This window comes from Canis lupus, chromosome 19, assembly GCF_003254725.2.
Source record: "Canis lupus dingo isolate Sandy chromosome 19, ASM325472v2, whole genome shotgun sequence".
In the NCBI taxonomy this organism is placed as follows: domain Eukaryota; kingdom Metazoa; phylum Chordata; class Mammalia; order Carnivora; family Canidae; genus Canis; species Canis lupus.
The window spans coordinates 20,795,926-20,822,139 of NC_064261.1; the positions used below are offsets into that span (position 1 = coordinate 20,795,926).

The following is a 26,214-nucleotide window of genomic DNA, read 5'->3' on the forward strand; positions in this document are numbered from 1 at the left end:
GAGTGTTCCAGTATTTTGTGGAAGTTTGAACTTGGAACAATAAAATCGGATATTTATCTGAGTAGATTGCTCAGGAAAGTTTTAAAGGAGCTTGTTTCCTCCTGACTCCTTATACTAAAATGCAAGAAGATAGAAATGAGTTGAAGAAGGTATTAAGCACAGAGAAGTCAGGACTCAAAGATGTGGAAAATTCTCAAGTTTCCTAATTTCTCAGTTTGTCATTTCTGCTCTAGCACTTGTGCTCATGCTCTTGCTACCCCTAGACAGTTCCCTTCTTGTCCTCTTCCCATCCATGTCCGACCTATAGAGTCAGCTTCCCAACAAAGTCTGTTTTGATTTGATCAGCCATGTTGGCATTTTCTCTTGTGAATTTCTGTAGCCTTATAATCATTTTCCTGTGATTTTTGTGACATGTAGTCTTTAAGGCACGTTTCATTTTTTAATTTTACATTTTCTGAAATTGAAATTTCAATTTTACTCTTTTGTCTGTGTATATATCTATATCTTTTTCAGCAATTCTCTGTTTACCCATCAAATGCTTTTTATGGATAACACATATGTAATCCACGGGTTCTAGAATATGAGGAAATAGAAAATGTGACTTCTGAATGGTTCTCAGGTGGTTCTCCATGGCACGTACCAGAGCAGGGCTAGAGCAGTGGGAAATTTAAGCAAATCAGTGGAGCCTTGCTCTGGTCAAAGCAGCTCAACGCTTTTTTTATACTTTTTGCTTTATTATTTTATTTTTGGGTCTGAGCAAAAAGTTTTGTGAACCCCAAAATATTGGTATAAATGTGTAGTATGTTTTAGCTTTGTCTCTCTTAGGAGAACACAGGCTTCTGCACCCAAAGAGACTGGCACAGTTATGTCTAGATAATTGGGTCAGCTTATTCTTGATTGGTTTGTGTGCAAACATGCAGACTACATCCATAGTCATCACTCCTCTTAAACTTTCAAACATCTCTGAGCCAATCTCCTAAATGTTAGTTCCCTTCTAACATTTTCCTTAAAAAAAATGGTGCCTCAGGCCACCCAGAATGAACACAAATTTTATAGCATTAATAGTTCTTTGCAGACAGCAAATTTTAGATTTCTTTCCAAAGCACATGAATGGATTTTAAGAAAATCTGTAAATGGCTATAATTTAAGAAGAAAGTATTATCCTTAAGAGAACATTATAAATTGGAGGGCAAAACAACCACAACTTTTATCTAGAAACTTGTTATCTTCTACCTCTGCCCCTTCTCCTGCATGCTCTCAATCAATCAATCAATAAAATCTTTATTTCAAAACAGGAAATGGGCTCACACAATTGTGGAGTCTGGCAAGTCTCAAATCTTTGTGTATTGTGAAAGAGAGTGGTCTAGTTTCATTCTTCTGCATGTGGATGTCCAATTTTCCCAGCACCATTTATTGAAGAGACTGTCTTTCTTCCAATGGATAGTCTTTCCTAATTTATCGAATATTAGTTGGCCATAAAGTTCAGGGTCCACTTCTGGGTTCTCTATTCTGTTCCATTGAACTATGTATCCAGGTTTTTTTTTATGTGTCTGCTTTTGTGCCGGTACCACACTGTCTTGATGACCACAGCTTTGTAGTACAACCTGAAATCTGGCATTGTGATGCCCCCAGATATGTTTTTTTTTTTAATTCCCCTGGCTATTCAGGGTCTTTTCTGATTCCACACAAATCATAAAATAATTTGTTTTAACTCTCTGAAGAAAGTCCATGGTATTTTGATAGGGATTGCATTAAACGTGTAAATTGCCCTGGGTAACATTGACATTTTCACAATCTTAATTCTGCCAATCCATGAGCATGGAATATTTTTCCATCTCTTTGTGTCTTCCTCAATTTCTTTCAGAAGTGTTCTATAGTTTTTAGGGTATAGATCCTTTACCTCTTTGGTTAGGTTTATTCCTAGGTATCTGATGCTTTTGGGTGCAATTGTAAATGGAATTGACTCCTTAATTTCTCTTTCTTCAGTCTCATTGTTAGTGTATAGAAATGCCATTGATTTCTGGGCATTGATTTTGTATCCTGCCACGCTACCCAATTGCTGTATGAGATCTAACAATCTTGGGGTGGAGGCTTTTGGGTTTTCTATGTAGAGTATGATGTCATCAGCAAAGAGGGAGAGTTTGACTTCTTCTTTGTCAATTTGAATGCCTTTAATGCCTTTTTTTTGTCTGATTGCTGAGGCTAGGACTTCCAATACTATGTTGAATAGCAGTGGTGAGAGTGGACATCCCTGTCTGGTTCCGGATCTTAGGGGAAAGGCTCCCAGTGCCTCCCCATGGAGAATGATATTTGCTGTGGGCTTTTCGTAAATGGCTTTTAAGATGTCGAGGAAAGTTCCCTCTATCCCTACACTCTGAAGAATTTTGATCAGGAATGGATGCTGTATTTTGTCAAATGCTTTCTCTGCATCTAATGAGAGGATCCTATGGTTCTTGGTTTTTCTCTTGCTGATATGATGAATCACATTGTTTGTTTTACGAGTGTTGAACCAGCCTTGCGTCCCGGGATAAATCCTACTTGGTCGTGGTGAATAATTTTCTTAATGTGCTGTTGGATCCTATTGGCTAGCATCTTGTTGAGAATTTTTGCATCCATGTTCATCAGGGATATTGGTCTGTAATTCTCCTTTTTGGTGGGGTCTTTTCTGGTTTTGGAATTAAGGTGATGCTGGCCTCATAGAACGAACTTGGAAGTACTCCATCTCTTTCTATCTTTCCAAACAGCTTTAGTAGAATAGGTATGATTTCTTCTTTAAACATTTGATAGAATTCCCCTGGGAAGCCATCTGGCCCTGGACTCTTGTGTCTTGGGAGGTTTTTTTTCCATGTCTTTGTGTCTTCCTCAATTTCTTTCAGAAGTGTTCTATAGTTTTTAGGGTATAGATCCTTTACCTCTTTGGTTAGGTTTCTTCCTAGGTATCTTATGCTTTTGGGTGCAATTGTAAATGGAATTGACTCCTTAATTTCTCTTTCTTCAGTCTCATTGTTAGTGTATAGAAATGTCATTGATTTCTGGGCATTGATTTTGTATCCTGTCACGCTGCCAAATTGCTGTATGAGTTCTAGCAATCTTGGGGTGGAGGCGTGTGGGAAATATCAGAAAGTGAGACAGAACATAAAGACTCCTAACTCTGGGAAACGAACTAGGGGTGGTGGAAGGGGAGGTGGGCGGGGGTTGATGGTGAATGTGTGATGGGCACTCAGGGGGGCACTTGACGGGATGAGCACTGGCTGTTATTCTGTATGTTGGTAAATTGAACACCAATAAAAAATACATTTATTATAAAAATAAAAAAATTAAAAAAAAACTTCTGATGTAAAATAGAGCAAAAATGCTCTGGGAACACAATATGCTCTCTAATCGCTTGTCTATAAAATAGCCACTGTGTTCTCTGTGACATAATCTTATTCTAAAGTTTCTTGGCCTGTCGAGATTGATAATTTACCTAAGTAAAATAGTTGAGGTATACTTTTTTTTTTCCTGTGAAGAGTACCTGTTTCCTAGGATCAAATCACATGTTTTCTGTGTAACAGAGTTTTCTTTTTATTCTCTTGTCTTTTCTGTTGACTTTTTTCCATGTCAGATTTTTTTTTGTAAGATACTTTAAAGATTACTGTCTTTGCCTGAGCCCCTCAGAGAAAGATAGCATATATGTTAGTGATTTGTGATTGTTGTTTTTTATTTATGGACTTAGTTTTTTGCCTAATATAGTATCTCATTCCTAGGAATCCTATTAAATTGTTTCCTTGCTGTGTGTCTGATTATTAGCTATTATTAAAACCATCAGAGACCATTTTAGTGGCACCTGGATGGCTCAGTTGGTTAAGCATTTGACTCCTGATTTCACCTCAGGTCATAATCTCATGGATTGTGAGATCCAGCCCTGAGTAGGATTCCACACTCAGCAGGGAATCTGCTTCTCTCCTTCTTGCTCTCCCTCTTCCCCTCCATTTTTTCTCTCTCACAAATAAATAAATAAATCTTTTTTAAAAGGAAAGAAAAGAAACATTTACATTTGTTTGAAACTTCACTTTTTAATACGACCTGATGAATGTGCCATAAATATGAAATTAACTTATATTGCACAGTTCACTCTTTTGAATACACCTGTCATTTTTCTGCTTCACATAAATATCCTTGATTAAAAGATGCTTTATTTTTACCAAGGGAATAATTTAAAAAGTATTATTTTGCTTAAGTCATTGTATCAGCCAACTTTTGCCAAGAAGACTGCTCAAACAAATAACCTTAAAGTCTTAGTGGTTTATAGCAACAAAGATTTAGCTCTTGTCCATGCAAGTGTGGGGTACAGGAGGCTGTGCCTCTTTCCAGCATTTGGTTCCACTTGATGTGTAAAGGAACAACACTTACAAGAGACATGCATTTTTCTGGCAGAAGGGAAAGAACAGTCACCCAAACATGACGACTCTTGAAGCATTCTCTTGGACATGATTCACTTTGCTTCCAGGCACATTTCATGTGCCAATACAAGTCACTTGGTCGAGCCTGATATAGTACACACCTCCTACACACACACACACCACTCTGGGCTAGATCACAACTTGGTACAGTCCCCCCTCCTGGGTTGGGAGTAAATAAATAGGAATGCAATGCTCTGTTACAGTTAGGTCTTTCTTATTTTTTACTAATAAACTTATTTTTTATTGGTGTTCAATTTGCCAACATACAGAATAACACCCAGTGTTCATTTTAAAGATTTTTTGTATTGTTAGGGGAGTATTAATGATATATTTTGTGAATTTTACTGTGGAAATAATTTTTTCCTGATATTTTTCAGCTTTATATTTTGAACTCTGTAGAACTGATGTTAATATACAGGTTGAGGTTGAATTAGGATTTTTGTAAGGAAGAATTAAGTGAAAGGATATTACATATGGAATTCTTACTTCCTACTTCATTATATTTTATTTTCTCCACTGTATAACTTGTCTCCTACTTCTATTGATAATTGAGTAGGAGTTCAAACTTTCCTCATCCATACTGCTATAGTTTCAGTTTGTAACTTTAGGAATTTTGAAGATTATTTCCTACTCTATTGATTAGTCATTAGTCAATTTGGCTGGATAATCTGACACTATCTTCTACCGTTTCAATACACTAAATTATGCCTTTGCCAATTTCATAGTCATATGTTTTTTTTTTTTACAGCACCCACATGTGGACAGCAGTCTGCCAACAAGTAAAGAGAAACCAAGTTAAGTCACAGACAGGTGCAGCTGAAATACCAAATCACCCATTGCCTTTTCTAGAGTTATATTTACTTGTGCACAGTGGGGACTATATTTCCTTACAAAACAAGAGATAGTTACATTTGCTGTTTTGAAATAGCAGAACTGAACCTCAAATGCATGAGATCATGAAATCTTAGTGGGGTATGGTACTTGAAAAGGGACAGTGGGCAAGTTGTCAGAGAAAGTGGAGATTTGTGAGTGATGCTGGATGTTGGAAGGAGATAGGAAATTTGAAAAGTAGATACATCTAGATATCCAGGAGTAAATGTTTTGTGATAGTGATAGAATCAGAAAGAATTAGACTGGAAGGCATTGTGAGTTTATTTGGTCTTAGCTATTGCCACAATACAGAAGCAGTTCCATTGGTAAAAGCTTATCAAATGGTGGCTTACATGATCCTGTGTAATTTCAGAGAAGTCCCCTCCCCCAATCTTCCAAGATTGTGTATTCCACTTTTTCACTGTCATACCCCACTTAAGTGTTTTTCTTAATTCCATACCAACTGTCCTTTTCATAGGGTGAGGTCTGAGAGGGGCAGCAATGATCACATCATCCTGTATATGCATTTCTCTTTAACTTCATTAAAGCTCTTGGGAAAGATGTTATTTCACCTGTGATTGAATCTACTTCTGAAAGGGATGAGATTATAAAGTCTACCTACACTATTTTACAGATTAAGTGAAAGAGTTTCAAAGATGATGAGACTCACCCAAGGTGAAATGGCCCACATGGGAAATCCAAAGCCAGAAGAACAATCTTGTCTCCTAATTAAGTGTTCTTACTTTGTATATGACATATAAGTGGCTATTTCATGAGTATATTAATATCAGATGTACATAACAGAATATAAGTTTTTTTCCTGCTCATAAGATTGAGGTAGCATAGTAAATAATAGGTGTCTGGCCAAAGAAAGGAAATTATTTTGTGAGTCATTGAAAATTAAGCAGAAGAAATAAAAGAAATATATGAGGACAAATTCCCTTTAGCCGTTAAATGCATTGGGTTGTTTTAGCCTCCTTTAAGAAATGTTTTATCCAGGAAAATTGAAAGCTATATAGATGAACTCATTCTATTTCACTCCTGAGTTCACTATGCCAGTTCTTCTCATGGTTCTAGTTCTAGACTGGCTCTAGGATTTGGTAAGTGTGAGCTTTACAATTGTTTATCATCGCTTAGTCTCAATTCCCCCATCGGTAAAATGTGCACAGCTTGGAGGTGTTCTTCTGGGAGATGGACCCAGATTTTTTTGGATTTTTTAATCCAGAATTACTCTTTTAGGTAGGTGCTATTGATCCTATTTTGTAGATAAGGTAATAAATGAAGTTAAGATAACCTTTCCTGAGGATACATTGCTAATAAGTTGTATACCAGAATCCCAAGTCAGGTCTGTCTGATTCCAAGGCAGAGTCTCTCCACCCAGTGTACTTGGAAATGCACTTGACATTTTCATCCATCTCTCAGAAGGTGAAAATCTGATAAAGTACGTGATATTTTTAGAAAATTGCCAAGTGCTATATCGATGTGAGGTATTGTTGTTTCTTTTATGTGTTCTTAGCCACTTATTGGAAAATAGCAGTACGATCCAAGGCATAAATAAGTTTTATATTTTCTGCTTTACGGATGAGGAAATTGAGGCCCATGGGATAAGGAAGGATATCTACATAGGCAGAAAGTAGCAGAGTAGTGTCAGTTCCTAGTCTATTTCTAAAGCCCATCATCCAGTCTCTCTCCTTATTCCTCTCTAGACCTGAGTTTTTATTCTGGCATAGGGGCTGATTCCATCACTATGTACTGATCCTGTGTTGGAACTTCCCAATCAGCTAAGACACTCTAGCGAGGTAAGAGTAGGTTACTAATATGGAAAGAGGTAATGACATTGATGATAATATTTTTTAAAGACTATATGCATACACATAATCATTCAAACTTCATGACAGTTGGATATAACACTATATGGTGGCCCTTCCATACTTTATGAATTCAGAAATGGTCATCGTGGTGCATTAGGATTTTGGCAGAGCACCCGCCTCAAGAGAATACTCTGCAGCAGCTCTACCATAAGGCACTATGTCCAATTTTCCTGTTGAATCATTCCAGCCAGGTTACTTACTACATTTTTCTGGGCTTGTTCATCTTCATTTCCTAAGTTTGTTAAAAAAAAAGCCCTAACAATTAGGATATTCAGAGAAGCTCTTGTATGTGTAAATTTGCCTGTAAATCTGAATTCTGTATGAGATGTTACTACCAAAATGATGAATCTAATAAAACTGTAAGCCACCATGATTTTTTTGTGTCATTCAGAGAAACAGATCAACATTCTCCTGTACTTTACTTATTTGAATAGATTATCAGTCCAAAGGAAGAGCTTTGCAAGTAGTTTGTTACTAAAATGATTTATTTTTTGGTTGGGAATTATAAATGACTCTGTGTAGATTTGTTGAAGAATAGTAGTTAATTTTAAAAATGGCTGAATTTGGGTTATCCGGGTGGCTCATTTGGTTAAGCTTCTGCCTTCAACTCAGGTCAAGATCCCAAGGTCCTGGGATCAAACAACACATGAGTTCTCTGCTCAACAGGGAGTCTGCTTCTCCTTCTCCCTCTGCTCACCCCCAGCTCATGCTTGTTCTCTCTTGTTCTTTCCATCTCAAATAAATAAATAAAATCTTTTTTTAAAAATGAGTTGATTAATATTCTTTGGCACATGAGTGAAGGACCACATGAAAATATGTTGAAATATACAGAGAAGATATAGATTCAAAGCAAAAATCTGTAGTTAGTGTTTTATTTTGAACCTTAAGAAGAATTATTATTATTTTTCAACAGGAAATTTTCCTTTCTCTCTTTTTTAAAGATTTTACTTACTTATTCATGAGAGACACACAGAGAGAGGCAGAGACATAGGCAGAGGGAGAAACCGGCTCCATGCAGAGAGCCCAATGCAGGAGTCGATCCCAGGACTCCAGGATCATGCCCTAAGCTAAAGACAGACACTCAACCACTGCTGAGCCACCCAGGCATCCCAAGAATTATCATTAAATAGAGTAACATCTGTGAATGCTTGAGGGAAAACTGTAGTACCCTGGACTCACCCTTAAACCTTTTACTCTCATACTGCATGTACATTCTGTCAGGAAATAGCATCTGCTTTCTCTTCAGATCATACTGATTACTTCTCCCCATCTCCACTATTCCCCTGTCATAATATTCCCAAGTCATCACTATCTGTGACCTGGCTTATTGTAATAGCCTACTACCAAAGTCAAGTAAAGGAAAATATCAGTAAACTTTTATTTATTTATTTATTTATTTATTTATTTATTTATTTAGGAAACTTTTATTAATAAGTGTTTTTCTTCTATAGACACAAGCATTTTAATATGCTTTTTTTTACTATTCATTATTTGTCAAATGTTGAGCAACTGTATGAGTACAGCTACTGCTGTGGGCAACACATGGTAATTCTTGTTTGTTGCCTTGAGGAAATTATCTTTGGGAAAATGATATAAACACATATTAGAATCTCACTGATCATATGAATTAAATGACAAAAAAACACTGAAATGGATTATAAGTAACCAATAAAATTAAGACATTTTATATAGAAAAACTCCTGGAACCTACATGCATTTAGTAGATTAGATATGGAGAAGGATACAAATGAACTGTGCCTCAGATGATGATGATGATGAAGCGTTGTAAGAGAGGCCAGGTGGCATCTTTGCAGTTGTACTAAGGCAGGAACGAGTCCAGTGTTTTTGAGAGGAAGTATACCAATTGGACTGAAAAATAAGATGTAGGTTCTTTTGAAGGATATTTGAAGATGAGAGGACAAACTGAGTTCAGATTATGGGAGTCTATTTGATAAGCTGTTGAAGCCATATTTGGGTTATGGCTGGTTCTGCCTATTGAGAGTCCTGAGCTGGGACTAGAGATTGGGGGATGCACCCAGTAAATATTATTGGTAGGAAATCATAAGTAGAGTTAAGAATGTGGTTTTGGAGAACATGATGGGTATAATTAGGGTAACCAAAAATTCTGTTTTGCTCAGAACTCTTTTTAGTTTTAACTCTGAAAGCCCCGTGATCTGGGAAACTCTTCAGTTGCAGACAAAGCAGATGGCTGGTCACTTTAGATATAGTTCAGACAAGTGGTTGGGATCAGAGGTTCAAACCAGAGTGATGCATTAGTATGTTAACAAGTGAACAGTGCGTGACAACAGAAATCCAAAGCAATTCAGAGTTCTGGGAGGCAGTCGGTGGAATTGAATTATATTTTGGCTGAGATCAATTTGGCCAAATGAAATTTAGTCAAAAGCAGCATTGTCAGAGCAACTTTATTTGACAGTTGTGTTGAAATAAATTTGAAAATAAAATGAATATTTTAACCACAGGCTTTCAAGCTTTACATAATAATACTACTACTACTAATAATAATATAATAATAATAATTAGTAATAATAATAGCGACTACCATTCACAAATGCTCATCATGTGCCAAGCACCTTATTCCTTAAAATCAGTCTATGAGATAAGCACTGTTATTTTCTCCATCTTGCAAATGAAGAAACTGGTGGTTTGAGAGATGAAGCTGTTTGCAGTTACACAGCCAATTAATCATAGAAAGAGACATTGAACCCTAGTCCACCCAAAGCCTGTGCTGTTTAGTCACTAAGTGGTACCACTGCTCGGCATCAAGTTTATTTATTTATCAAGGTCTGTTTATTATTTATTATTTTTTTACTGCAAAAATAACACATGTTAATTCTAGAAAAATTATAACATATGGACTAACAGAAGAACATGGTTAAATATGTACAATTGCTTTTACTTAGAAATAGGCTCTGCTATTTGCAAATGACATATCAGATAAAGGACTAGTATCTAAGATCTATAAATAACTTAGTAAACTCAACACCCAAGAAACAAAAAATCCAATCATGAAATGGGTAGAAGACATGAACAGAAATTTCACCAAAGAAGACATACACATGGCCAAAAAGCACATGAGAAAATGCTCCGCATCATTTGCCATCAGGGAAATACAAATCAAAACCACAATGAGATACCACCTCACACCAGTGAGAATGGTGAAAATCAACAAGGCAAGAAACAACAAATGTTGGAGCGGATGAGGAAAAAGGGGAATCCTCTCTTTTTTTTTAAATTTTATTTATTTGTTCATGGGAGATACAGAAAGAGGCAGAGACGTAAGCAGAGGGAGAAATAGGCTCAATGCAGGGAGCCTGATATGAGACTCATCCCAGGACCTTGGGATCATGCCCTGAGCCAAAAGCAGACGCTCAACCACTGACCCACCCAGACATCCCTAAAAGGGGAATCCTCTTACACTGTTGGTGGGAATGCAAGCTGGTACAGCCACTCTGGAAAACAGTGTGGAGGTTCCTCACAAAGTTAAAAATAGAGCTACCCTATAACCCAACAATTGCACTACTGGGTATTTATCCCAAAAATACAGATGCAGTGAAATGCTGGGACACCTGTACCCCAATGTTTATAGCAGGAATGTCCACAATAGCCAAACTGTGGAAGGAGCCATGGTGTCCTTCGACAGATGAATGGATAAAGAAGATGTATATATAGAGAATGGAATATTACTCCGCCATCAGAAAGGACAAATACCCACCATTTGCTTTGATGTGGATGACACTGGAGGGTATTATGCTGAGTGAAGTAAGTCAATCGGAGGAGGACAACCATTATATGGTTTCACTCATATGGGGAATATCAGAAATAATGAGAGGGATTATAAGGGAAAGGGGGGGACCTGAGTGGGAAAATTTAGAGAGGGGGACAAACCATGAGAGACTCCTAACCCTGGGAAATGAACAAAGTGTTGTGGAAGGGGAGACGGGGAGGAGGCTGGGGTAACTGGGTGATGGGCACTGAGGAGGGCACTTGATGGGATGAGCACTGGGTGTTATACTGTATGTCCGCAAATCGAACTTCAATAAAGCAAACAAGCAAGGTCTGTTAACGTGTTTGATATCTTTTTCTTTTGGGAGCACATTGATAGGTATATATCTATACACACTGAGATATATATGTATATATATAGCACAATGATATACATGACATACATATATATTTTTTCCTCTAAAATTACATTTGAGGCTCTCGGAGGGGGCAGGAGATTCCAGTTACACACCCGCCAGGCTCCCAGCCCCCCACTCTTCTTGGCCATTTTGGGAAAATAAGGCTCAGAGTCGTCTGAGGTCAGAAGAAAGGGGTGCCAGCCTCACCCACAGCAGAGAAGAGAGGACAGAAGGATCTGAGATCCCTCTGAGGGCCAGGCCTGGGGCAACGGGTAGGGGCACCAGTTTTGCTGGGTTTCCAGTTTGAAAGGCAAGGGGCTCACCACCACGCCAGAGCCCGCCTGGAGAAGACAGATATTAGTAGAAGGGTGTGGGCAGGGCGGGGCTGGGGCGCTGGGCAGCGGCCAGTACTCTCAGAGCTGGCTGGCTCGATGTCTCAGCGCAGGCCTTCAGGACCCCTGCATGGCCCCCCTTCAGGTAGCGCCCACTAACCTTGATGGCCACTTTGTTGTAGTCACAGAATTTGAAGAAGTCCACGGGGGTGTCGCTGCTGCTGGCGACCGATGAGTCACTTGCCTGTGGAGTCTTTGATGTTGTAGGCACCATCATTGAACTCCAGCTGGAGGACATCGTAGCTGGAGCGGTTGGCATCCAGGGTGCCTATGACGGCAACCAATGAAGCCATGCTCTCCACGGAACACGATGACGGGACGGTTGATGAGCTTCATGAGGAAAAGCTCCGATCCCCTGCTCTCTCCACCAAGGCAGCCAGCTGCCGTTCTTCTTGGCTGTCACAAACTTGCACGGACACACGCAGTGTGATCCGCCGATCACGCCACTCGATGTCAAAATAGCAGCTGGCATTCTTGGTGGAGGCAGTGGATTGCACGCCTCCCGTGGCTGTCAGCGTCCAGTACGTCCCCGTGTGAGAGCCTCTGTCCCCCACTTCCCAGGAACTGTACCATCGGACCCCTCCTGGTGCACCTTCCCTGTGTCTGGCGAAGGCCGCGGGAAGGAGGGGGTGCAGCCAGCAAGTGCCTGCTGCTTGCTCCTGTGCACCAAGCAGGCTCACCCTCCGCACAGCCCGCTCTGGCCTGGGGCTCTGCTCTCTCTCCTTTCATCCAGGCCTGACTGGAATCAGAAAATGACCAAATCAGTATTTTTTTAAACGAAGCATTATTGCTGGAAGCACCCAGGCAAGCCTCGTGGTAGCCGTGAATGATTTTCAAGGGGTCCTGTGGGGGAATCTTGAAGCAGCATCTCCAGGAGTTGGTGCTCTCCTTGTCTGCTAGTTGGGGGGAGGTGCAGGATGTTCCCCTGAATCCAGAACCTGCCCCTACCTCCCCAGGAGGCTTTCGCTGGCCCCCTCCTTCCTGCCTGCCTATGCTTCTGTCCCCATCTGGTGGTGCTGAGCTCCCTCGCCACCTAAGCCAGAACCTCCCGGTGTGATCGGTGCTCCCTGTCCGACCAGACTCCTCGGGTCTCGGGGTGGGATGAAGCTAGGCGTCACCCTCCACCGGGAGCCCCATCGGGAAACCGCAGGCCCCTGGCTCCCAGCCCTGCCCCTGCCAGCCCCCCTACCAGTTCATCTCTGCCATGTATCTCACTCTGGGTGTCTTGGTCTTTTATGTTTTGTGTGATTTGTATAACTAAATGCCCATGATAGTAGCTTCAGACTGGAAAAGCAAAATAAAATAATGCGAGTGTATGCCCCCCCAAAAAATTACATTTGATACTTTTTAAAACCATTTTTTAAGCATTTAATTTATTGCAACTTCTCTTGTTGGACATTTGGACTACTGCAGCTTTTTGATACTCCAAACAGCTTACAGTAAAAAGTAATTAGCTGAAAATGATATACAAATAAAGCAAAATGAATTAAGACTGAAATACAGGGGATCCCTGGGTGGCTCAGCAGTTTAGCGCACCTGACTTTGGCCCAGGGTGCAATCCTGAAGTCCCGGGATCGAGTCTCACGTCAGGCTCCCTGCATGGAACCTGCTTCTCCCTCTGCCTGTGTCTCTGCCTCTCAATGTCTATCGTGAATAAATAAATAAAATCTTTAAAAAAAAGACTGAAAAACAAAAAATTCAGAATGATGGATGATATAATGCAAGAGACAGATAACGTAAAACCACTTGTTCTATGTTGTATTCTGATTACCAACACAATGAAAACCACTGGTTGAAGAATATTTGCTTTTCGGGTGCCTGGGTGGCTCATTCCATAAAGCATGGGACTCTTGGTATTGGCTCAAGTAATGGTCTCAGGGTCGTGAGATTGGCCCCCCCTCCTATGGTGCTGCTAGCTCAGCGGGGAGTCTGCTTGAAGATGCCCTCCCTTCTGCCCTCTACTCCTTCTGACTCCCACTCATGCTCGCTTTCTCTCTCTTCCTCTAAAAGAAATAACTTTTTTAGAAAAAGAATATTTGCTTTTTGAAAGATCATGTCAGCCTTCTTTCAGCTAAGGCATTTTTATTTTTTTTATTTCTTAAAGATTTTATATATTTATTCATGAGAGACACAGAGAGAGAGGCAGAGACACAGGCAGAGGGAGAAGCAGGCTCCATGCAGGGAGCCGGATGTGGAGCTCGATCCTGGAACTCCGGGATCATGCCCTGAGCCAAAGGCAAATGCTCAACCACTGACCACCCAGGCGTCCCAGCTAAGGCACTTTTTAAAAAGACTTTATTTATTTGAGAGAGAGAGATTAAGCAGGGGGAGGAGCAGAATGGGGGAGGGGGTCAGCCTGACTCTGCTGAGCACAGAGCTTGACAGGAGAACCTAATCTCAGGACCCTGCGATTGTAACCTGAGTGCAAACCAAGAGTCTGATGTTCAACTGACTGAGCCACCCTGAGTGCCCCCAGCTCAAGCATTTTCAACAGAATCACCTGGAGCCCATAGCAGGAACCATAAGCAGGACCCCAGACTCCAGGCAGAGTTTAGGAAGGGGTTAACTCCTAAAATGTAAATGTAAAGGGTGACTTTCTCTAATGGAGGGAACTATGTTCGGGAGAATGAGCCACAAACCTGGTGACCAGAAACTGATAGCTAGAATAAGAGAGGTAAATGTCAGGATCAGAATACGAAAGTAGTCACCAGAGCTGGAATACCAGGGCAGAGCCATGCTAATGACAATGGGGAGTTGCTGAGTTCCCAGGAGATTGGGTCAATACCCTTTATTTTTTTCTGAAGATTGATTTATTTATTTATTTATTTATTATTTATTTATTTATTTATTTATTTATTTATTTTAGACACAGAGAAAGAAAGAGAGCAAGGAGAGAGAGAGAGAGAGAGAGAGAGAGGCAGAGACACAGGCAGAGGGAGAAGCAGGCTTCATGCCAGGAGCCCGATGCGGAACTCGATCCTGGGATCATGCCCTGGGCCAAAGGCAGGTGCCAAACCGCGGAGCCACCCAGGGATCCTCAGGTCAACCCCCTTTAAATTCTTGCCAAAGGGCACAGAATTTGGCCTGGGGGTGAGTCTACACGTGAGGAATATTGCCCCAAGAGCTCAAAAGAGCTCCAGGATTAGGAATCTGGCAGGTTCTGACAATGGGAAATTTTGAAGGAGAACAATATAGTGAAGAGTTATTATGTGATTAAACTAGAGAAGTTTAGGGATATTTCTGAAAACTATTGTGGTAGTGAATGAAGGGGGAGATTTTGGGCAGTGGTAGGAATTATATTTAGAAAGGTACCTAGAGATTTCTATTAAATAATAGAGTGGAGAAATACCTGTAATGACATTTCTCTTCTTACCATATCTTGGCAAACAGACAAAACATGTGGTTGGACCTTGGTGGCTATAATGCTATTATTACTCTAAGTTCAGGTTTTAACTGGTACATTAAAATTTTCTTTTGTTACGGAGCCCCTAAATAGGCATGCTGTGTCTGTCTTATGATTGCAGTTTAAGTTAATGTTACCATGTTTTTTTTTTTTTAGGTGTTTTTTTTTATTTTTTTTTAATTTATTTATGATAGGCACACAGTGAGAGAGAGAGAGAGAGAGAGAGGCAGAGACACAGGCAGAGGGAGAAGCAGGCTCCATGCACCGGGAGCCCGACGTGGGAATCAATCCTGGGTCTCCAGGATCGCGCCCTGGGCCAAAGGCAGGCGCCAAACCGCTGCGCCACCCAGGGATCCCTGTTACCATGTTTTAAAATTAAAACTTATTATCTTTTCTTGCTGCTATGAAGGCCATCAGGAATCTAATGATTAATATTCTGGAAAGACATTTCAATTGAATTTCTTGGGTATTGATCAGATAAGTATTAAGATTTATGATTGTCTTCTGAAATTTTCATTAGGTGAGTCCTTTGTTGCTTTGGGTAACTCTTAGGAAGTGGTTTCCAAACCCTGGAAATTACCACTTTGAGTTAATTTAGAAAGAGACGTCTCTTTTGCTGAGTGTGTTGTTTTTTGTGTATTTTTTTTGCACAAAAAAGTAACAATTGTATAGAAGTTAATTACCTTCTTAATTACAAATAACTTTATAGTTTCTGGAGGTTTGGAATTAAAACACTTCCAAGGATGTTTAACTATTAGAGGAACATCCGTTAATTAACTGTAGCTGATGGTTAGATTTGCTTCAGTGCTTTGAACTTTTGCATCAAGCCTTTCTTGCCCAGAAATGATGACTATGATCATCATTTCTGTCTCTTCCTGGAATTTTCTAATATATATTGTTTTAAAAATTACAACAATTCTGTTCATTGTAAAAACCAAAACAAAAAACCCTAAAATTGTATTGAATACAGACTACTTTTTCTCCCAGCCTCCAAATGATAACTGTTAACAGTCTGATTCATATTTTTACAACTTTTCACAAGGATTCTGCTTATGTACACACACACACACACACACACACACACACACACACACTATACGTTCCTCTTCCTCCCCTCTCCCTTCTCCCACTCACCTTACCTCTTCCCCCTCCTCTGTCTCCTCCTCCTTCACAGGAGTGTGGAGTGTGGTGATAATGCCAAGGGAGAGAAGGCTTTGTTCTGTGTTCTCTCCCTTATTGAATCTCACTCCTTAGTGGAGCTTACTGTCCTTGTCCTTTCCTCCCCTTGCCTACCACCAAGGTTCAAAAAATTCAGGCTATGCTTTGCTTCTCTTTATCCTCAGCAGCCAGACAAGGAACTCCCAGAACAAATCCTCAACTATGTAAAAGACAGCCGTTCTGGGTGTTTCTCTTGGGGACAGCAAGCTAAGCAGCCCCAGTTCTGGCCTCCCTGGTGATTGGCTGAGGGCCCAGCGGGGTTTTGTGTACCAGTTCATTCCAAGTGTGAAGTTTCTCTGGGGTTTCCTTGGGAAGTAGGTTCTTCTTTGTAACCTTTTTCTTGTGTCTGTTATGGGTTGAGATTTCTTCTGCAGTGGTTATCTATCATTTCAACCCTGATTTCTAATCTTCCAGACTTTTCTAAAATTTTTTCATGTGTTGATAATGGAGCTTCTTTTCTGCTCTCCTGTCATTTCTTTTTTTTTAATTTATGATAGTCACAGAGAGAGAGAGAGAGAGAGAGAGAGAGAGAGACAGAGACACAGGAAGAGGGAGAAGCAGGCTCCATGCACCGGGAGCGTGATGTGGGATTCGATCCCGGGTCTCCAGGATCGCAACCCTGAGCCAAAGGCAGGCGCAAAACTGCTATGCCATCCAGGGATGCCTCTCCTGTCATTTAAGTGGAATGTAGGTACACATGATGATTCAGTCAATTCCTTGAACCTCTCAGGTGCCTGATCTTTTTTTCTCTTTCTGGACCAGGGTTTTGGAAATTCTTTTAAGGTTTGTTTGTAGTTCCCCTGTCTTATAACATGAAAGTTCTAGCTTAATTTAAATATTCCAGTTTAAACGTAATATTAATCATAATTAGATCACCGATACCATATTGTTCTCTAGATGCAGAAATGACACGATTACTTAATAAACTTCTTTTTGCTGCATTTACAGGCCTCCACAAGATGTTATTGCATTGGACAAATTAATGATGTGGAATTCACTCTTAGAAACTTAGATAATTAGCCTTTCCTTTGATATATATGAATGTCACTATTTGTAATATATATTTTATGTATATTTTATGTATATGTATTTTATTTGCCAGGTAACTGAATATTGTCAGTTTCCTTTTCAGTATCTACATCAGTTGGAAAAGTAAAAAAAAAAAACAAAAAAAACCATAGTAACTTTGAACTGGCACGTGGTACTCAATGTATCTTAAAATGATTTTTTCTTAATCACTATTAGAAACAAATGAATAGGGATCCCTGGGTGGCGCAGCAGTTTGGCGCCTGCCTTTGGCCCAGGGCGCGATCCTGGAGACACGGGATCGAATCCCACATCGGGCTTCTGGTGCATGGAGCCTGCTTCTCCTTCTGCCTGTGTCTCTGCCTCTCTCCCTCTCTCTGTGACTAAAATAAATAAATAAATAAATAAATAAATAAATAAATAAATAAATGAAACAAATGAATAGGGCACCCTGGGTGGCTCAGCAATTTAGCATCTGCCTTTGGCTGGGGCCTGATCATGGAGACCCAGGATCAAGTCTCTCATTGGGATCCCTGCATGGAAAGCCATAAACTACCAGAACTGGAACAGGACGAAATAGCAAATCTGAACAGGCCAATAACCAGGGAGGAAATTGAAGCAGTCATCAAAAACCTCCCAAGACACAAAAGTCCAGGGCCAGATGGCTTCCCTGGGGAATTCTATCAAACGTTTAAAGAAGAAACCATACCTATTCTACTAAAGCTGTTTGGAAAGATAGAGATAGAGTACTTCCAAACTCGTTCTATGAGGCCAGCATCACCTTAATTCCAAAACCAGACAAAGACCCCATCAAAAAGGAGAATTATAGACCAATATCCCTGATGAACATGGATGCAACAATTCTCAACAAGATACTAGCCAATAGGATACAACAGTACATTAAGAGGATTATTCACCATGATCAAGTAGGATTTATACCTGGGATGCAAGGCTGGTTCAACACTGATAAAACAATCAATGTGATTCATCATATCAGCAAGTGAAAAAACAAGAACCATAGGATCCTCTCAATAGACGCAGAGAAAGCATGTGACAAAATAGAGCACCCATTCCTGATCAAATCTCTTCAGAGTGTAGGGATAGAGGGAACATTCCTCAACATCTTAAAAGACATCTACGAAAAGCCCACAGCAAATATCATTCTCAATGGGGAAGCACTGGGAGCCTTTCCCCTAACATCAGGAACCAGACAGGGATGTCCACTCTCACCACTGCTATTCAACATAGTACTGGAAGTCCTAGCCTCAGCAATCAGACAACAAAAAGACATTAAAGGCATTCAAATTGGCAAACAAGAAGTCAAACTCTCCCTCCTCACCAATGACATGATATTCTTCATAGAAAACCCAAAAGCCTCCACCCCAAGATTGCTAGCACTCGTACAACAATTTGGCAGTGTGGCAGGATACAAAATCAATGCCCAGAAGTCAGTGGCATTTCTATACACTAACAATGAGACTGAAGAAAGATAAATTAAGGAGTCCATCCCATTTACAATTGCACCCAAAAGCATAAGATACCTAGGAAGAAACCTAACCAAAGAGGTAAAGGACCTATACCCTAAAAACCATAGAACACTTCTGAAAGAAATTGAGGAAGACACAAAGAGATGGAAAAATATTCCATGCTCATGGATTGGCAGAATTAAGATTGTGAAAATGTCAATGTTACCCGGGGCAATTTACACGTTTAATGCAATCCCTATCAAAATTCCACGGACTTTCTTCAGAGAGTTAGAACAAATTATTTTATGATTTGTGTGGAATCAGAAAAGACCCCGAATAGCCAGGGGAATTTTAAAAAAGAAAACCATATCTGGGGGCATCACAATGCCAGATTTCAGGTTGTTCTACAAAGCTGTGGTCATCAAGACAGTGTGGTACTGGCACAAACACAGACACATAGTTCAATGGAACAGAATAGAGAACCCAGAAGTGGACCCTGAACTTTATGGTCGACTAATATTCGATAAAGGAGGAAAGATTATCCATTGGAAGAAAGACAGTCTCTCCAATAAATGGTGCTGGGAAAATTGGACATCCACATGCAGAAGAATGAAACTAGACCACTCTCTTTCACCACAGACAAAGATAAACTCAAAATGGATGAAAGATCTAAATGTGAGACAAGATTCCATCAAAATCCTAGAGAAGAACACAGGCAACACCCTTTTTGAACTCGGCCACAATAACTTCTTGCAAGATACATCCACGAAGGCAAAAGAAACAAAAGCAAAAATGAACTATTGGGACTTCATCAAGATAAGAAGCTTTTGCACAGCAAAGGATACAGTCAACAAAACTCAAAGACAACCTACAGAATGGGAGAAGATATTTGCAAATGACATATCAGATAAAGGGCTAGTTTCCAAGATCTATAAAGAACTTCTTAAACTCAACACCAAAGAAACAAACAATCCAATCATGAAATGGGCAAAAGACATGAAGAGAAATCTCACAGAGGAAGACATAGACATGGCCAACATGCACATGAGAAAATGCTCTGCATCACTTGCCATCAGGGAAATACAAATCAAAACCACCATGAGATCCCACCTCACACCAGTGAGAATGGGGAAAATTAACAAGGCAGGAAACAACAAATGTTGGAGAGGATGCGGAGAAAAGGGAACCCTCTTACACTGTTGATGGGAATGTGAACTGGTGCAGCCACTCTGGAAAACTGTGTGGAGGCTCCTCAAAAAGTTAAAAATAGATCTGCCCTATGACCCAGCAATTGCACTGTTGGGGGTTTACCCCAAAGATACAGATGCAATGAAACCCCGGGACACCTGCACCCCGATGTTTATAGCAGCAATGGCCACGATAGCCAAACTGTGGAAGGAGCCTCGGTGTCCATCAAAAGATGAGTGGATAAAGAAGATGTGGTTTATGTATACAATGGAATATTACTCAGCTATTAGAAATGACAAATACCCACCATTTGCTTCAACGTGGATGGAACTGGAGGGTATTATGCTGAGTGAAGTAAGTCAGTCGGAGAAGGACAAACATTATATGTTCTCATTCATGTGGGGAATATAAATAATAGTGAAAGGGAATATAAGGGAAGGGAGAAGAAATGTGTGGGAAATATCAGAAAGGGAGACATAAGGTAAAGACTGCTAACTCTGGGAAACGAACTAAGGGTGGTAGAAGGGGAGGAGGGCGGGGGGTGGGAGTGATTGGGTGATGGGCACTGGGGGTTATTCTGTATTTTTGTAAATTGAACACCAATAAAAAAATGAAATATATTTTTCTATCTAGCATCTCGCCAAGAAAACTTGTAGGAAATGAAAAATGTAAATAATGGCACCAATAATGAATGACTCACTCTATCAACTATCCTCTTAAAGACTCATCATATTGTGAATTTATTTACAAGTTTATATTTGGTACCCAGAGTAACAATGTTATATACAATCTTTTCTTTTTCATACAAACCATTTTTAGTCCACCAGTATGAAGGAAAGGGATTTATAGGTTTGTTTTGCTTAATTCATCATTTTTCAATTCTGTAAAATTTTACTCAACTCCTGAAACAAGAGTTCATAGCAGAGATACGTATTTATCTTTCAATTATCACAAACAAGAAACCCCTCTTGGGTATATCTCTAGGTATGATATTTCTATACAGTTTTTTAAAGATTTATCTATTTTAGAGAGAGAATGAGCAGGAGACAGAGAATCTCAAGCAGACTCTACACTTAGTACAGAGCCCAATGTGAGGCTTGATCCCAAGACCCTGAGATCAGGACTTGAGCTAAAACCAAGACTTGGATGCTTAACCAGCTGTGCCAGCCAGGCGACACCTCTACACAGTCTTTAAAGATGTGTCTTAACATACTAAAATCTGGGCACCTGGGTGGCTCAGGGGTTCAGCATCTGCCTTTGGCTCAGGGCATGACCCCAGGGTAACGGGATCGAGTCCCACATTGGGCTCCCTACATGGAGCCTGCTTCTCCCTCTGCCTGTGTCTCTGCCTGTCTGTCTGGGTCTCTCATGAATAAATAAATAAGATCTTTCTTAAAAATATGAAAATCTTTAAGATTATAAATGTACAGATTATAAATGTATAAATGTATATTCAAATGTACATATGAATACTATGATTATTAAAGTTATTTTTAATCTTTGTTTGAAAAATTTCTAGAACTCGAAATATGCCTTTCAGACATTTTCACATTTAGAGACTATGTCATTTTCCTGTGACGGGCTGTATTGTTGGTTTGCAACCTTGAGGGCTCCCCAGGTGAAATCTGAATGTGGCCCCCACACACAGGGGGCTTGGAGATCCCAGAGAAAGCAACAGAGGATTCCAGATTGGCAGGTGGCTGTTTTAATAAACGAGGGAATATGAGGCTTATCCTAAGTGGCCCCAAGACAAGGAGATTCTCACACCCACCCACGCACTGGGACTTAACAGTTTAGGGGTTCCTGGGTGGCTCAGTCCGTGAAGCATTAGACTCCTGATTTCACGTCAGGTCATGATCTCAGGGTTGTGAGATCGAGCCCCACATCAGGCTCTGTGCATATTTAAAAAAAGTTTATACAGAGGACTTAACTTGGTTTAGTTATTTGCTCTCAACAACATCTTAATTGTCTCAAGAACACCTCACTCTCATCAGACTGCATCCCCAAAAGGGCTGCCGGCATGAGAATAGTAGTTTGCAGGCACATTTCAAGGACAGGGGAGGGTTTAAGGAGCTTCTTCTCAAGATCTTTGACCTAACATCTGCAAAGATCCTTTCTTCCAAATAAGGTGACAGACGTGTCCTGTTTCCAGAAATATGACGTGGGCATACCTTCAGGGGGAACACCATTTGACACTCCACAGAAACTACACATTATTATTACATAAAAACTGTGCTCCTGTCTCGGGTAAGAGAAATATTGGCCCCTGAAAGATGCCCACATTGTAACCCTTGGAACATATCATATTGCCATGCAAACAGGCTTCTGCAGAAGTGATTCAGTTAAGGATTCTGAGATGGGAAGATTGTCCCGGATTTTCCAGGAAACCCAATATGATCAGAAGAACCAGTGTAAGAGGGAAGCAGGAAGGTCAGAGTGAAGGAGGATGTGGCTACACGGCTGAGGACAGGGGGGCAGGTGCACACACCAAGGACGGAGGGCAGCCTCCGGAACCAGGAAAAGGCAAGGGACAGAATCTTCCCTACAGCATCCGGATAAAACACAGTCCTTGATTTTAACCTTACAAAACCATTTCAGACTTTTTCTTCTAGAGATGCAACTAATACATCTGTATTGTTTTATACCACTAAGTTCCAGGTAATTTGTTACAGAGCATTGGAAATGACACAGGATGCAATGTCTTTCACGGCATATTAACAGTTGTGTGTTTAAGGACAGTCTGACTACCATGGTTTTAATTCACTGCTAGGGCTGCCTGATTTGAGAAAAGGGAAGTCAATTCTATTCTATTTCTACTCAAGGAATTATTTTATGTTAGTTGGGATGTTAACAGAATGTTAACCTGATGTTAACAAAATCAAGAATTTGAATTCTGTTTTGTTTTGTTTTTCCTTAGCTTCGAGATAAGACCTGCCATTGACCCTACAAGAGGATTCCTAACAGATGTTTTACGGGGTCACTCTCAGGAGTCCATGCTCACTCTCAATATAGCCAGGTTTAAAATTCTTATCCCTGTTTAAAACTGTGAGATAAGTAGTTACACTTACCCAAAAATCATCCAAATCGTTAGATAGCTAAATTTAAAAACAATCTATTATCTACTTCAAAATAAGATCTATTAACATAAAAAAAGTCAAGACCCCAGGGCATGCTACCTTTGTATACCTGGCCTTATAGCTTTGATGGCTTGTAGACTTTGGATTTAAATTTCCCTAAAGCAAGAAACCAAGATATTTGGTGGAGAGAAGAGGTGGCAAGAAGTGTAGATATTAATGACCTGGTCTCTCAATTTAATTTTTGTTTGCTGTTATTTTTCTATTCCTATGTTATTTGAAAAGCATGAAAGTTAAATCCGAGTCGATATTCATTTTATAGCTTTTTTACATACATGCCACGTTAAAATTTTGTTTTATGTCTCACAAACTTTAATTTCCATTTTAAAGTTAAAAATCGGTCTCGAAGGTTATCAAAGTATTCAAAAGTATTCAAAAATTATATTTACTGTTATTAGAACATTTCATGTTGTTGCATATATTCTTTTAGCTGTTTGATATCATCCACTTGGCCTCATTATAATAAATGAGAGAAGATAGCTATGGAGCAAGTCTACCTTGTAACTTGGATGATTTCCCCACTTCATTTAATTGACTTTTCCCTACTGCTTTGCTCAGCATCATTTAATACCTTATGCCTAATTCTATTTAGAGTTTACAAATCCATAAAGTGAAAGATTGACTCCAACACTGTTACGACTTTCTAGTTGTGAACAGAACATAAGGTAATATTTTAATAGGCACTTGTTGCCTCAAATATACTTCTATAAATGTATAATGTTTAATTCTTAGGTACTGATTTTAATTTTTCTCAATATCATATAATAAAGCCTAGAGGAAAAGTGCAAAGGCCGTCAAGTCTATCACTTAATCTGCAAGAGCTAACAATACATACATTGAAACTATCTTGTTTCAAGACTTAATACCCATTAATATTTCAAAAGGTACTACAGATTTAGAAATTTTTAAAATTTGAAAATGTCCGATTTCTAAATTTGGTACACACTGAAGGAAAAAAAATTCATCCCTGTTCTTGCCATTTTTTTTTCATAGAATGTGCACAGATCAAAAAGAATAGGTTGGGATTTTCCCTCAGTGGAAGGCAATAATTTTCAACCAGTTTCAATCATGAGAAGTTGTAATCTTCATCATCTTTCAGGAGCTTCACTGGAGAGAGGTCATTTGTCTTAGCCACTTAATGTTTACCAAGATACTATGTGAGTCATGTCATTGAAAACTGACCAGAAATTCACAGCAATTCAAAAGCCAGGCACACAGGCAATATTTCACAACTTTTTCTCCAACCTAGGCACGTCAAAGTATTTGTTTTCCTATATAAAATGTGTGCATGCATGCGTGTGAAATTAAGTCAGGCTGTTTTAATCCACCAGAGACTCCAACGACAATTTTAATGGTATTCTGATGAATAAATACTTGCCAAGGGAATGACTATATGAAAAGAAAATCATTTTCCAGTGTGCAAAACGCTGGTCTAGTTGTCATCCCACTTCCGAATTTATCTATCAATAAGCAAAAAAGAGCAACCATATTTTTTCAATGTCCTATCAGAATAAGTAATTTTTAAATGTGAATTTTTAAAAATTCTCCTGAAGCAACAAACAATATGGATCAAACAGACTTTGTGACCCTCCAGCTACTGTCCAATATTTTTCCCTGTAAATCACTGGTTCTCAAAATGTGGACCACAAAACTAACAGCACCAGCATCAGGTGGAATATTGTTAGATGAGCAAATCTTTTTTTTTTTAGACTTTTTATAGGCAGAGAGAGAGAGAGGGAGAGAGTCAGAGACACAGTCAGAGGGATAAGCATGCTCCATGCCGGGAGCCTGACCCGGACTCGATCCCAGGACTCCAGGATGGCGCCCTGGGCCAAAGGCAGGTGCCAAACCGCTGAGCCACCCAGGAATCCCCTAGAAGAGCAAATCTTAAACACACTCCAGGGAGTTCAGAAACTGAGGTAGTAGGGCCCAGGAATTTTCAAGGCCCCCATGAGATTGTCATGCAAACTGAAGTTTCAGAACCCTTGTTCTACGACCAACTCTGACTAGAAGTGTGCGTGCATGTACTCTAAACATTCAGAATCGCAACCTTGCAAACAGTGCACACTCATTTGCGGTATGGGTTCCCAAACTACCATTTAATAATGGAAAATACCACTGTAAAGTCAGCAGTGTAGAAATTTCAAGTAAACAAAGAATTATGCAATGTGGAATTCATGTATCGATGGGCCGACCACGTCTTCATGTTCGGCAGAACCGGGCTGGCAAGCTGTCACGGAGGGAGGCATCCATCAACTCCGTGTGTTCATAGAAGTAAACATTTTTCCTAAGACTTATTTTTTTTGTTGTAGAGAGAGAGCGAGCATGAGCAGGAGGGCCAGAGGGAGAGCGAGAGAGAATTTCAAGCACACCCCTACCTGAACATGAAGTGACGGGGGCGGATCTCAGGACCATGAGATCACTACCTGAGCCAAGACCAAGAGCTGGATGCTGAACTGGCTACACCACCCAGGCGCCCCAAAATTAAACACTTTAAACAATAGTAAATTGTCAACAGAGTACAAATCATGTTATATATTGTTTTCACATTTAACGGTAAATCTGCATTTAAAAATTAGAAGTATTCCATTATGTTGTATCACAGGCCTCAAAACTTTTCTGAGGTACCTATATTTGGGGACACTTATATGAATGCAATGAGCAATAGTAATTCATTTTATACCTAACTAATTTAGAGGTAGCAATTTTTAAATATTCTCTCCTTATTCTACAGTCACATTTCCATGTGAGTAGGTGTTGAGTGATGAAAATATTCAACGGATTCAACTTTTATAGATTGTTTTTACTCTTTTGCTAATTTTTGGGAACAAAAGCATAAAACTTTACTACTTTCCTGATGTTATCCAGTGCTATATTTGCCAAAATATCAGTAAAAGCTGCACATGAATTTTAGATAATATCGATTAAACTTTGTTATTCTATAACACTTGCACATTGGAAAGTTCAGTTAGACAACAATGCCAAGGGATCCCTGGGTGGCGCAGCGGTTTAGCGCCTGCCTTTGGCCCAGGGCGCGATCCTGGAGACCCGGGATCGAATCC

General features: G+C 39.8%; 1 protein-coding gene across 3 annotated transcripts in view; it reads left to right on the plus strand.

Moving 5' to 3' along the window:
• LOC112668321 (rho GTPase-activating protein 20-like) overlaps positions 1–25,667 on the plus strand; it is a 111,572-nt gene extending 85,905 nt beyond the window's left edge. Inside the window, exon 30 of one of the 3 annotated variants that reach the window (XM_049097101.1) lies at positions 25,465–25,667. The gene's annotated coding sequence lies outside the window, so the exon portion shown is untranslated. Of the gene's footprint in view, positions 1–5,190; positions 7,557–22,935; positions 23,114–25,464 lie in introns of those variants that run through there. The other 2 variants (XM_049097102.1, XM_049097100.1) reach the window with 2 other exon arrangements.
• The last annotated feature ends 547 nt before the right edge of the window (positions 25,668–26,214 follow it).